The sequence below is a fragment of the Bos indicus x Bos taurus genome, chromosome 3, assembly GCF_003369695.1.
Source record: "Bos indicus x Bos taurus breed Angus x Brahman F1 hybrid chromosome 3, Bos_hybrid_MaternalHap_v2.0, whole genome shotgun sequence".
NCBI lineage: Eukaryota > Metazoa > Chordata > Mammalia > Artiodactyla > Bovidae > Bos > Bos indicus x Bos taurus.
Genome location: NC_040078.1, coordinates 103,547,340 through 103,561,266, shown reverse-complemented (window position 1 = coordinate 103,561,266; position 13,927 = coordinate 103,547,340).

Genomic DNA, 13,927 nt, shown 5'->3' with positions numbered 1-13,927 from the left:
GGCCAGCTTGCGCGGGCGCAGAAAGCTCAGGAGTTGGAGCTGGGGCTGGGGATGGGGCTGGGGCTGGGGCTGGGGCTGGGACTGGGGCTGGGGCCGGGTCGGGTGGGTGGGTACCTGTAGCTGAAACTTTTCCTGGGGGATTTTTCCTGGGACAGCTACTAGGCTTTGAAGGGAGAGATCTGAAACGGGGCTAGAATTGTAACTCGCTGAGGGATGGTGATTGCTGTCTTCTGGATTCGGAAACTTGTTAGGAAGATCAAATGAGACCCCGTTTACTAGAATGCTTTTAAGAAAGGAAATCCTGACAGAAGTGTAAGCAGCCGATATAAACGAAGAGAAACGCTCAAGTTCACTGAAAATCGATAATTTTAGTTACTTTTTAAAAAATTACATTTTTATAACTATATACAATAATTTGGGGTTTCGATGGTGGCTCAGCAGTAAAGAATCGGCCTGCAATGCGGGAGTTGCAGGTTCCATCTCTGGGTCAGGGAGATCCCCTGGAGAAGGAAATGGCAATCCACTACAGTATTCTTGCCCGGGAAATCCCAGGCATGTCCACCCCTGTTGTTCCTTCAAGGACTAGGCACGAATCGAAACAAAAAGGGGATTCTAAGCAGCAGTGATGTATAGCCTGATGGACACTCACACACTTTCAGTTCAGTTCAGTTAAATTCAGTCGCTCAGTCGTGTCCGACTCTTTGCGACTCCATGAATCGCAGCACCCCAGGCCTCTCTGTCCATCACCAGCTCCCAGAGTTCACTCAGACTCACGTCCATCGAGTCAGTGATGCCATCCAGCCATCTCATCCTCTGTCGTCCCCTTCTCCTCCTGCCCCCAATCCCTCCCAGCATCAGAGTCTTTTCCAATGAGTCAACTCTTCGCATGAGGTGGCCAAAGTACTGGAGTTTCAGCTTTAGCATCATTCCTTCCAAAGAACACCCGGGGCTGATCTCCTTTAGAATGGACTGCTTGGATCTCCTTGCAGTCCAAGGGACTCTCAAGAGTCTTCTCCAACATCACAGCTCAAAAGCATCAATTCTTCGGCGCTCAGCCTTCTTCACAGTCCAACTCTCACATCCATACACGACCACTGGAAAAACCATAGCCTTGACTAAACGGACCTTTGTTGGCAAAGTAATGTCTCTGCTCTTCAATATGCTACCTAGGTTGGTCATAACTTTTCTTCCAAGGAGTAAGTGTCTTTTAATTTCATGGCTGCAGTCACCATCTGCAGTGATTTTGGAGCCCCCAAAAATAAAGTCTGACACTGTTTCCACTGTTTCCCCATCTATTTCCCATGAAGTGATGGGACCGGATGCCATGACTTCGTTTTCTGAATGTTAAGCTTTAAGCCAACCTTTTCACTCTCCTCTTTCACTTTCAACAAGAGGCTTTTGAGTTCCTCTTCACTTTCTGCCATAAGGGTGTGTCATCTGCATATCTGAGGTTATTGATATTTCTCCTGACAATCTTGATTCCAGCTTGTGTTTCTTCCAGCCCAACGTTTCTCATGATGTACTCTACATATAAGTTAAATAAGCAGGGTGACAATATACAGCCTTGACGTACTCCTTTTCCTATTTGGAACCAGTCTGTTGTTCCATGTCCAGTTCTAACTGTTGCTTCCTGACTGCATACAGGTTTCTCAAGAGGCAGGTCAGGTGGTCTGGTATTCCCATGTCTTTCAGAATTTTCCACAGTTTATTGTGATCCACACAGTCAAAGGCTTTGGTATAGTCAATAAAGCAGAAATAGATGTTTTTCTGTCAAAATGTAAATTATCACAACCTTTTGAGAAGCCAGTTTATCACTGCACAGCAAAAGCTTTGATAATGAACATAACCCCTCAAAAGGACAAATAATGCTTGATTCTGTTTTTGTGAGATATCTAAAGTAGTCAAATTCTTAAAAAAGTAGAATGGTGATTGCCACAGACTGGGGTGGGGGAAAGGGAAACTGTTCAATGGGTATAGAATTTCAGCTTTGCAAGATGAAAAAGTCCTAGGGATCAGCTGCACTGCTGCTAAGTCACTTCAGTTGCATCCGACTCTGTGCGACCCCATAGACGGCAGCCCACCAGGCTCCCCCATCCCTGGGATTCTCCAGGCAAGAACACTGGAGTGGGTTGCCATTTCCTTCTCCGATGCAAGAAAGTGAAAAGTGAAAGTGAAGTCGCTCAGTCGTGTCTGATTCCTAGCGACCCCATGGACTGCAGCCCACCAGGCTCCTCTGTCCATGGGATTTTCCAGGCAAGAGTACTGGAGTGGGGTGCCACTGCCTTCTCTACAACAGTGTGTAAATAGTTAATACCACAGCACTGCACACTTAAAAAATAGTTAAGATGATAAACCCACCTAAGGGGGTAAAGACCTGTCCTTGGAAAATTATAGAACACTGATGAAAGAAATTGAAGACACAAACAAATGGAAAGATGAACCATGTTCATGGACTGGAAGAATTACTGTTATTAAAATGACCATACTGTCAAAGGCAATCTAGATTTAGTGCAATCCCTATCACAATACCACAAGCATTTTTTACAGAACTAGAACAAGTAATTTTAAAATTTGCATGGATACAAAAAAGAGCCTGAATAGTGAAAACAATATTGAGAAAGGAGAACAGACCTGGAGGAATCATGCTCTCTGACTTTAGACTACACTACAAAGATGCAGTAATCAAAATAGTATGGTATAGGCATAAAAATAGACACATGTATCAATGGAACAGTATACAGAGCCTAGAAATAAGCCCATGCACTTATGGTCAATTAATCTACAGCAAAGGAGGTAAGAATATACAATGGAGAAAGGACAGTGTTTTCAACAATTTATGTTGGGAATACTGGACAGCTACATGTAAAACAATGAAATTATAATGCTCTCTAACACTATACACAAAAATAAACTCAAAATGGATTAAATGCTTAAATATAAGACCAAAATCCTTAAAACTCCTAGAAGAAAACATGAGCATAACAAGTTTGACATAAATCATAACAGTTTTTTTGATCTGTCTCCTAAAGCAAAGGAAATAAAAGTAACACACAAGTGGAAAATTATGAAAATATTTTGCATAGCAAAGGAAACCATCAACAAAATGAAAAGACATAGGAGAAAATATTTGCAAATGACATTGTTCAATAAAGGGTTAATATACAAAATACATAAACATTTCATGTACTCAGTATAAAAAAAAAACCCAAACAATCCAGTTGAAAAATGGGCAGAATACCTGAATAGACATTTTTCCAAAGAACATACACAGATGACCAACAAGCACATGAAAAGATGCTCAACATCATTAATCATCAGTTCAGTTCAATTCAGTTGCTCAGTCATTTCCAACTCTTTGAGACTCCACAGACTGTAGCACTCCAGGCTTCCCTGTCCATCACCAACTCCCAGAGTTTGTTCAAACTCATATCCGTTGAATTAGTGATGTCATCCAACCATCTCATCGTCTGTCGTCCCCTTCTCCTCCTGCCTTCAATCTTTCCCAGCATCAGGGTCTTTTCAAATGAGTCAGTTCTTTGCATCAGGTGGCCAAAGTATTGGAGCTTCAGCTTCAGCATCAGTCCTTCCAATGAATATTGAGGACTGATTTCCTTTAGGATGGACTGGTTGGATCTCCTTGCAGTCCAAGGGACTCTCAAGAGTCTTCAACACCACAGTTCAAAAGCATCAATCCTTCGGCGCTCAGCTTTCTTTATAGTCCAACTCTCCCATCTATACATGACTACTGGAAAAACCATAGTTTTGACTAGATGGACCTTTGTTGGCAAAGTAATGTCTCTGCTTTTTAATTTGCTGTCTAGGTGGGTCATAGCTTTTCTTCCAAGGAGTAAGGGTCTTTTAATGTTATGGCTGCAGTCACCATCTGTAGTGATTTTGGAGCCCCCCAAAATAAAGTCTATAACTGTTTCTATTGTTTCCCCACCTATTTGCCATGAAGTGATGGGACCAGATGCCATGATCTTCGTTTTCTGAATGTTGAGTTTTAAGCCAGCTTTTTCACTCTCCTCTTTCATTTTCATCAAGTGCAAATTAAAACGGCAATGAGATAGCATCTCACATCTGTCAGAATGCCTATCATCAAAAAGACACAAATGTTACTGAGGATGTAGACCAAAAGGAACTCTTGTACACTGTTTGTGGAAATGTAACTTGGTGCAACCACTGTGGAAAACATATGGAAATTTCTCAAAAAACTAAAAATAAAACTACCACCTGACCCAGCAATTCCACTCCTGGATATACATATTCAAAGAAAATGAAAACACTAATTAAAAAGATACATACACCCCAATGTTCATAGTGTCATTGTCTACAATTGCCAATTTGGATTTGGACACAACCTAAGTGTTCATCAACAGATGAACGGATGTAGAATGGATATGGAAGGTGTGGTATGTATATACAGTGGAATACTACTCAATCCAAAAAAAAAAAAAGAATGAAATTTTGCCATTTGCAACAACATGGATGGACTTGGAGGTATTATGCTAAAAGTAAGATAAGTCAGACAGAGAAAGACAAATACTGTATGATATCACTTATATGTGGAATCTAAAAAATAAAAGTATAGTGACCATAACTAAAAAGGATCAGACTCAAAGTATTGAAAACAAACTAGTGGTAATCAGTGGGAAGATGGGGAGGGGGCAAGAAGAGGTAAGGGATTAAGAGGTACAAATTATAAATAAGCTACATGGATATATTGTACAACACAGGGAATATAGCTAGTATGTTGTAGAAATTATAAATGGAATATGACCTTTACGCATTGTGAATCACCATATTTTTCACTTGTAACATGTAATATTCTATATCAACCATACTTCAATTTAAAATTTTTTTAAAAGATTTAAGATGGTAAGTTTTATGTTATGTGGGTTTTTTAAATCACAACAAAAAAATAAGCACAACCTTTGACTCAACAACTGCACTTTTAAGTTATCCTAACTAAATAATCAGAGTGGGTGCTATTCCTAAGAGTAAAAAACCAAAACAACCAAAATATTTACGAATAGAGATTGATTAAGTAAATCACAGGATAACTAAAATGGGATTCTATGCACCCATTATAGTGACATAGAAGAATATTTTTAAAATGTTTTTAGTATATTAAATATGACAAGTATATTAAATATAAATTTAGTATATTAAGTATACAACATAGTCACAATATTTGTTTTATCATTTCATTTCATGAAAAAGAGGCTGGATAGAAACACATCAAGTTGCATATTCAAATTACTTTGAGTGGAGATTATTTTATCTTCTCTGTGCTTTTCTGTATTTTCCAAATTTTTTTCAGTGAATATTTAAACTTCAGCAAGATTTATATTTTTTTACACTTTTATCACATTGTACAGTTTATAAAATTCGTATAAACTCTGGATTAGATTATAGCTGGAGACAGGGCAGGGACCTTTGGAAGGCTTTATAAAGCCAATGGAAACAGATTAGATATATAGAGTATTAAGTAGTGGAAAAGCTAAACTGGAAGGTTGGAGAAACAGTGGACCACTGATAAAAAGTGAAGGTATGATGAGTTGGCTTGGGAAGGGATGAGGAAGAGGATAAATCAGAGGGGTGTGTGTGTTGTGTGTGTGTGTGTGTGTGTGAGAGAGAGAGAGGGTGGGGGAGAGAGAGAAATATATATAGAGAGAGAGCTCGTTTAAACTTACAGATGGCAATAGGCACAGGGCTCCAGAGAGTCATAGGTGTGGAGGTACTGGTTTGGGATTCTTCATCAGGAAGGTGAAGGCTGGAGCCAGGAGGGAGTGAAAGTCCCCTCTCTGTTCTTCATCCAAGAATTTATAATTTCTCTCTCCCTCTCTGTCTCTGGACTGTCAACGGAGTCTTGGCTAGTCTTTCAATTCCCTGGTTGCTTGAGTCAGTGTTTACATGAATATAACTGTAGAATATTTTTACAGTGTATATTGTACTAATATTTCATTCACTTTATTAAGCAACATTTTTTTTTTACCCTGGAGTCAAAAATTGTCTGTTTTTTTTCCTTTGTGTAATTATCTATGCATCTACTGATAATCATTCCATAAACTCTCCATCAGGACTGTAAAATGTCTTTTAATCTGGTCACACAAAAATCCAATATATTTCAACTGTTTTTTTTCCCTTGGAGAAAAAAACATTCCTTAGGCTTATCCTCTTCGAACTCCAAGCTGTACTCTTAGCTTTGCTGTCCCACTGTAGTTCTGAGACTTCCCCTAACCACATTTGGGGACTTCCATCTCCTCTTCTTGCCAAAGCCCCTGTCTCCTGGATCTTCCTATTTGTGGTTTATCCTCTCACTTCGGAGGAGTTCATTCCCCAGTAATTTCCCCAGGACAGTTTCACGGGAGGTAAATTTTTGAAATCTTGCTTGTCTAAAAATGGCTTTATTTTGCTCTCACACTTGATTGACAGTTTAGCGTGGAACAGATTGGAACTCATTTTCTCTCAGAATTTTAAAGGCATTGATCCATTGTTGTCTAGCTTTTCATGTGGCTAGACTCTGAGAAGGCTTCCCACGTGGCACCAGTAGTAAGGAACGCACTTGCCAATGCAGAAGATGTAAGAGATGCTGGTTTGATCCCTGTGTCAGGAAGATCCCCTGGAGGAAGGCATGGCAACCCACTCCAGTATTCTTGCCTGGAGAATCCCATGGACAGAGGGGCCTGGTGGGCTACAGTCCATAGGGTTGCAAAGAGTCAGACATGACTGAAGCACCTTTGCACGCATGCAGACTCTTGAGAAGTCTGATTTATACTGATTTCTGTTACTTCCTATGTAATTTTTGTTTGTTGTTTCTGGAAGCTTTTAGGACATGTATTTTCCCTTCTTGATCTTTTGAACCTTTATCATGATAAGTAATAATAATGTAAGTCTTTTTCATGCATTACAGTAGGTATTCAGTGGCCCCTTTCAATCAGGAAACATATAGTCTTCAATTCTGGGAAATTTTCATTGTGTTAGATTTCCTTGTTTTTTTCCATCATTTTTTCTCTTACTTTCTATCTCCTGGCTTTGCTTATTCTAACTCTATAAGAGATTTTTCTGAACTTTACCCTCTAGTTTTTCTGTTGAATTTGCTCATTTTTTGCTATAAAATTTTAATTTCCAGTGTTCTTCCCGGTTCCTTGGCTTTCTTTTGGTAGCCTCTTGCTTTTGTGTTGTTGATTCAGGATCTTATTTCATGCTTCTGAGGATATCAGTTGTTGTTTTCTCCCATTTTCTCCCACTTCTTAGACTGCCTCTGTTTATTATTGTCGTTCGCTTTCCTGGTAGCTCAGACGGTAAAGTGTCTGCCTACAATGCGGGAGGACTCGGGTTCGATCCCTGGGTCGGGAAGATCCCCTGGCGAAGGAAATGGCAACCCACTCCAGTATTCTTACATGGAAAATCCCATGGACTGAGGAGCCTCGAAGGCTACAGTCCAGAGGGTCACAGAGTCGGACACGACTGAGCAACTTCACTTTCTTTCACTTTCACTTTCAAGTTGCAGACTTTTCTCAGATAATAATAATAGCTGCCATTTACTGGGTGTAAGGGCTTCCCTCGTGGCTCAGACAGCGAAGAATGTGCCTGCAATGCAGGAGACCTGGATTCCATCCCTGGGTCAGGAAGATCCCCTGGAGAAGGAAATGGCAACCCACTTCAATATTCTTGCCTGGAGAATTTCATGGACAGGGGAATCTGGGGAGCTACTGTCCATGTGGTCGCAAAGAGTTGGACATGACTGAGCAACTAACAGGCTTCCCTGATAGCTCAGACCTTAAAGAATCTGCCAGCAATGGGGGAGAAGTAGGTTCGATCCCTGGGTCGGGAAGATCCCCTGGAGACGGAAACGGCAACCCACTCCAGTATTCTTGCCTGGAAAATCCCTCGGACAGAGGAGCCTTGCGGGCTACCGTTGATGGCGTAGAAAAGAGTCCAGCACAGCTGAGCGGCTAACACTTTCATTGGGTGTAAAGCACAGTTCTAAGTATTTTACATGTTTTAACTAATCTTTACACCCAATTAAGGCGTTACCATTCTTATCCTCAATTTACCAATAAGAAACAAACTACTGTGGATAGTTCACCAGGCTCCTCAGTCCTTGGGATTCTCCAGGCAAGAATACTGGACTGGGTTGCCATTGCCTTCTCCGGGGCATCTTCCTGGCCCAAGGATCCAACTCGTATCTCTTTCGTCTCTTGAATCTCCTGCATTGACAGGCATGTTCTTTACCATTAGTGCCACCTTCAAGTCCTGTAAAATAAATAAGCTACAGTATATATTGTACAGCACAAGGAATATAGCCAATATTTTATAATAACTATAAATGGAGTATAACCTTTAAAAAAAGAGTGATTGGTTTATTTACTATTCTGGTATATGAGGCTGTGGTAAAATTTTTAAAAGTTGATTTTCCTGAAAAAATTACAAAGAAATGTAAAAAATTTTACTGGTAAGGAGAATTCCCTGGCAGTCCAGTGGTTAGAGCCCTGAGCCTTCGCTGCTGGGGGTGTGGGTGCCATCCCTGGCTGGGAAACTAAGATCCCACATACTGTGTGGTGAGGCCAGAACAAGAAGTTTACTAGTAGGGAAACAGTAGGTTACACCTCTCACCCAGGTCACACAGCTCAGAAGTGAACCTGAATGTAATCAAGCTTGCAGCTTTCCAGTTTAGGAAATCTGAGAAATAGAGAAATACATTAAATGTTACCACAGGAATATAATTGGCCAAATCCACAATGTGTCCCTTTGTATAAGACAATTTACCAACAATCAAGTGTGTAAGGAAAGCTTTTGAAAGAAGGGCAGAGGAATCATTATGGAATAAAGACACTTAAGAAATTTAATCACAAAATACAATGTGTGTTCCTTGTTTGGATCCAAGTTTGAACAAGCCATTATAAAAAGACATGTTTGACATCATTGAAAGCATATGAACAGAGACTGGACACCAGATAATATTAAGGGACTGCTTGTGCTTCCTCCAGCCCAGCCTTTCTCATGATGTACTCTGCATATAAGTTAAATAAGCAGGGTGACAATATACAGCCTTGACGTACTCCTTTTCCTATTTGGAACCAGTCTGTTGTTCCATGTCCAGTTCTAACTGTTGCTTCCTGACCTGCATATAGGTTTCTCAAGAGGCAGGTCAGGTGGTCTGGGATTCCCATCTCTTTCAGAATTTTCCACAGTTTATTGTGATCCACACAGTCAAAGGCTTTGGCATAGTCAATAAAGCAGATGTTTTTCTGGAACTCTCTTGCTTTTTCGATGATCCAGCGGATGTTGGCAATTTGATCTCTGGTTCCTCTGCCTTTTCCAAAACCAGCTTATATGCAGAGTACATCATTAGAAATGCTGGGCTGGAAGAAGCACAAGCTGGAATCAAGATTGCCGGGAGAAATATCAATAACCTCAGATATGCAGATGACACCACCATTATGGCAGAAAGTGAAGAGGAACTAAAAAGCCTCTTGATGAAAGTGAAAGAGGAGAGTGAAAAAGTTGGCTTAAAGCTCAACATTCAGAAAATGAAGATCATGGCATCTGGTCCCATCACTTCATGGGAAATAGATGGGGAAACAGTGGAAACAGTGTCAGACTTTATTTTTGTGGGCTCCAAAATCACTGCAGATGGTGACTGCAGCCAGGAAATTAAAAGACGCTTACTCCTTGGAAGGAAAGTTATGACCAACCTAGATAGCATATTCAAAAGCAGAGACATTACTTTGCCAACAAAGGTCCGTCTAGTCAAGGCTATGGCTTTTCCAGTAGTCATGTATGGGTGGGAGAGTTGGACTATAAAGAAAGCTGAGCGCTGAGGGATTGATGCTTTTGAGCTGTGGTGTTGGAGAAGACTCTTGAGAGTCCCTTGGACTGCAAGGAGATCCAACCAGTCCATTCTAAAGGAGATCGGTCCTGGGTGTTCTTTGGAAGGAATGATGCTAAAGCTGAAACTCCAGTACTTTGGCCACCTCATGCGAAGAGTTGACTCATTGGAAAAGACTGATGCTGGGAGGGATTGGGGGCAGGAGGAGAAGGGGACGACAGAGGATGAGATGGCTGGATGGCATCACTGACTCGATGGACGTGAGTCTGAGTGAACTCTGGGAGTTGGTGATGGACAGGGAGGCCTGGTGTGCTGCGATTCATGGAGTCGCAAAGAGTTGGACACGACTGAGTGACTGAACTGAACTGATTGTCAATTTTGATAGGTATAGTGATGGCATGAAGGGTGTAGTTGTATGTGTCTGTGTGTGTTAAAAATTACTGAGAACTCCCAAGAGCTTCAGTTTCTGTGGGTTATGTTTTTGAAACTTACCATATTAGAAATTAAAACAAAGATACTTAAATTACAATTATTGCTTCATTTGAAAACAAAAATAATAAACACATTACATGTTAACATGTACAACATGTTTTATGAAAAACAATTATTTTCTGAAACAAAAAAGTTAGTGAGAAAGATGGACTTGTTTTCTGTTTCTGTAAATTTTTTTATGTGTCTGGCTTAATAGAAGTCAGCTGTATCCTCATGCAAGCTACTGCATTCAATCAGGAAGTTCATGTACAGTTAACCCTTGAACAACGATGGTTTGAATTGCCCAGGTTCATTTATATGTGGATATTTTTCTTTTTCTTTAAAAAAATTTTTTTTAAATTGAAGTAGTTGATTTCCAGAGTTGTATTTGTTTCTAGTATATAGCAGAATGATTCAGTTATATATATATATATATATATATATATATATATATATATTTATTTATTTATTATTTTTTAATACTTTTTCTACTATGATTTATTACAGCATATTGACTCTGGGCCCCTGTGCTATACAGTAGGTCCTTGTCGTTTATCTAATTTATGTATAGTATGTTGTATCTGCTAATTCCAAACTCCTTCTTTATTCCTTCCTTCCCCCTTTCCCTTTGTTAACCATAACTTTGCTCTCTCTGTCTGTGATCCAGTTTCTGTTTGGTAAATAAGTTCATTTGTGCCATATTTTAGATTCCACATGTAATATCATAATGGCATTTGTCTTTCTCCTTCTGACTCACTTCATCTAGTATGATAATCTATAGGTCCGTCCATGTTGCTGCAAATAGCATTATGTCATTCATTTTAATGGGTGAGAGGAGCCTAGTGGGCTGCGGTCTATGGGGTCGCACAGAGCCGGGCACGACTGAAGCGACTTAGCAGCAGCAGCAGTATTCCATTGTGTGTGTTCATCTACTTTATCCATTCATCTGTTGATGGACATTTAGGTTGCTTCTATGTCTTGGCTATTGTAGATAGTGCTGCTTTGAACACTGAGGTGCATATATCTTTTTGAATTACAGTTTTCTCTGGATATGTCCCCAGGAGTGGGATTGCTGGATCATATGGCAACTTTATTTTTCACCTTTTTAAGGAAACTCCAGGCTGTTTTTCATAGTGGCTACATCAATTTACATTCCCACCAACAGTATAGGAGGGTTCTCTGGAAAAGGAGTATTTCAATCACCTCAGATAATTGTGGATTTTTCTTCTTTGATGCTAGAAGAAACTTGACAAGTTACCACTTGTCTTAAAAGTTATTGCAGCTTAGAATCTAAAACTATACCAGTGAACTTTTCCTATCTTTCCTCGCCTATTTATTGAGATATAATTGTGTAAGTTTATAATAGTGTATAAGTTTGAGATGTACAATAGGTTGATTTGACACACTTACAGATTGCAATCTGATTACCATCATAAAGGCAGTTACCACCACCAGCACATCACATGATTACCATTTCTATTTTGTGGTGAGAGCATTTAAGATCTACTCTTTTGTTGTTCAGTCACTAAGTCCTGTCTGACTCTTTGAGACCCCAAGGACTGTAGCATTCCAGGCCTCCCTGACCTTCACTATCTCCCTGAATTTGCTCAGACTCATGTTCATTGAGTCAGTGATACCATCCAACCATCTCATTCTCTATCACCCCCTTCTCCTCCTACCCTCAACCTTTCCCAGCATCAGAGTCTTTTCCAATGAGTTGGCTCTTCGCATCAAGTGGCCAAAGTATTGGAGCTGCAGCTTCAGCATCAGTCCTTCCAGTGAATATTCAGGGTTCATTTCCTTTAGGGCTATCTGGTTTGATCTACTCTTTTAGCAACTTTCAAATATATTATATACCAATGAACTTTTCATACTGTTACAGTAAAATACACTAGATTATCTTGAATTTTGGTGGATCTTTTACTCATGCATGGTTGTCAACACATGTATTAGTCAATTTGAGTTTACTGGTTCACTGAATTGTGCAGATCTTTCAAATGTTGACACATTTCATATTCATTAAGGTCACTACCAATCTCATCAGGAAAATCTTCCTTTAGTGGGAAACCATTAGGCTCACAGTAGCAGATAAAAGTTTTCCAAACTTATAATTTCCAACCAAAATATCAAATCTCTTTGGCAACAAACACTGTCAGTTGTTTTCCTTGAAGTGACAGGTGCCCTTTGCTCCTTTTAGAGAAAACAACTGCCGAGTCCCCAAGTCTGGATAATCATAGTTTGTCTGTTGGTTATACTTTTTGGTAGGAATGAAGTTCATGAGTAAAGGGCTAGTTCAGCTCACAAGTCATCATTGCTGTGCTTTTCCTGGAGAAAGTCATTGTATCTTGATACGCAGCAGAACTGCTTACGTCTACTTCCATTTTGACACACTGAATATTTAAAAGATACGTGCTCAGTGGTTGCGCTTCAATAAAATCAGCAACTTCTACTGCAGTTTGGTGCCACTTCCTCAATTGTACTAAGATGCCGTCAGTTTTAGCCATCATTGATTTTGCAGGTTCAGGGAAAACGTCAACACCTTGAAAAAGACAAATGATGGCTCAGTGAACATGATCACACAGGGGTCCCTTGAAAGGATCTCAGGGACTCTCAGAATTCATGGATCCACATTGAGAACTGCTGTCCCAGAGAAATTGTTGCAAATATAAACTGGGTAACATAGGTCAAGAATGTTCATAGCAGCACTGTTTGTAAAAGCAAAAGCCCAGAAATAAGCCTCACTGTTATCGATGAGGAAATGGGCAGACTGTTGGTATACTCATATTAAATACAATGACCTACCACACAGCGGGGCTTCCCAGGTGACTCAGTGGCTAAGGAATCCTCCTGCCATGCAGGAGACACAAGAGACTTGGGGTCAATCCCTGGGTTGGGAAGATCCCCTGGAGAAAGAAACGGCAACCTAGTCCAGTATTCTTGCCTGGAAAATTCCACGAACAGAAGAGCCTGGCAGGTTACAGTCCATGGGATTGCAAAGAATCAGACACGACTGACCACACACACACACCCCCCACACACACACACCACAGTGTTGGATGAATATATTAAAGCTCTATCAATCAGTAGGGATAGATTTCACTCTCTTAATTTGTACTCCACAAAATCAGAGTGCAAGATAAATTCTTCAGTGCAAGAGTGTATTTAGGTGATGATCCCAGGAATCAGAAATGGTGAGTGAGAAGAAAAGGAAGACAAACCAATAAAATGTGCATTACTGAGTTACTGATGATGGTGGGGATTGTCCTTATTCCTTCTGGGAACTCCCTGAGGAATCGTGTAGAATACAGCTTAGAATTGTTCCTCTGGAGATGTGGGGCTGGACCATTTTCCACTGACTTCCATCCCTGACAGTCCAAGCCCCTTTGACCCCCTGGGGCATTAACTTTCCTGAACTCTTAAGCTACGCACAGGCTGAACAGCCTTCTCAACTTTGTAAAGACTCCCAGTTCGGTAGGAAAAGAACTGCTATGGGCTGTGAGGTGGAATGCTGGCAGCTTGCCTGCAAGTCTCACTCAGCTACCCTGAAACTGAGTGGGCTGAGGGGACATGGTGTGAGCAACCATAGGTGCTGCTAGACTCAGAAACTACTGTGGAGTG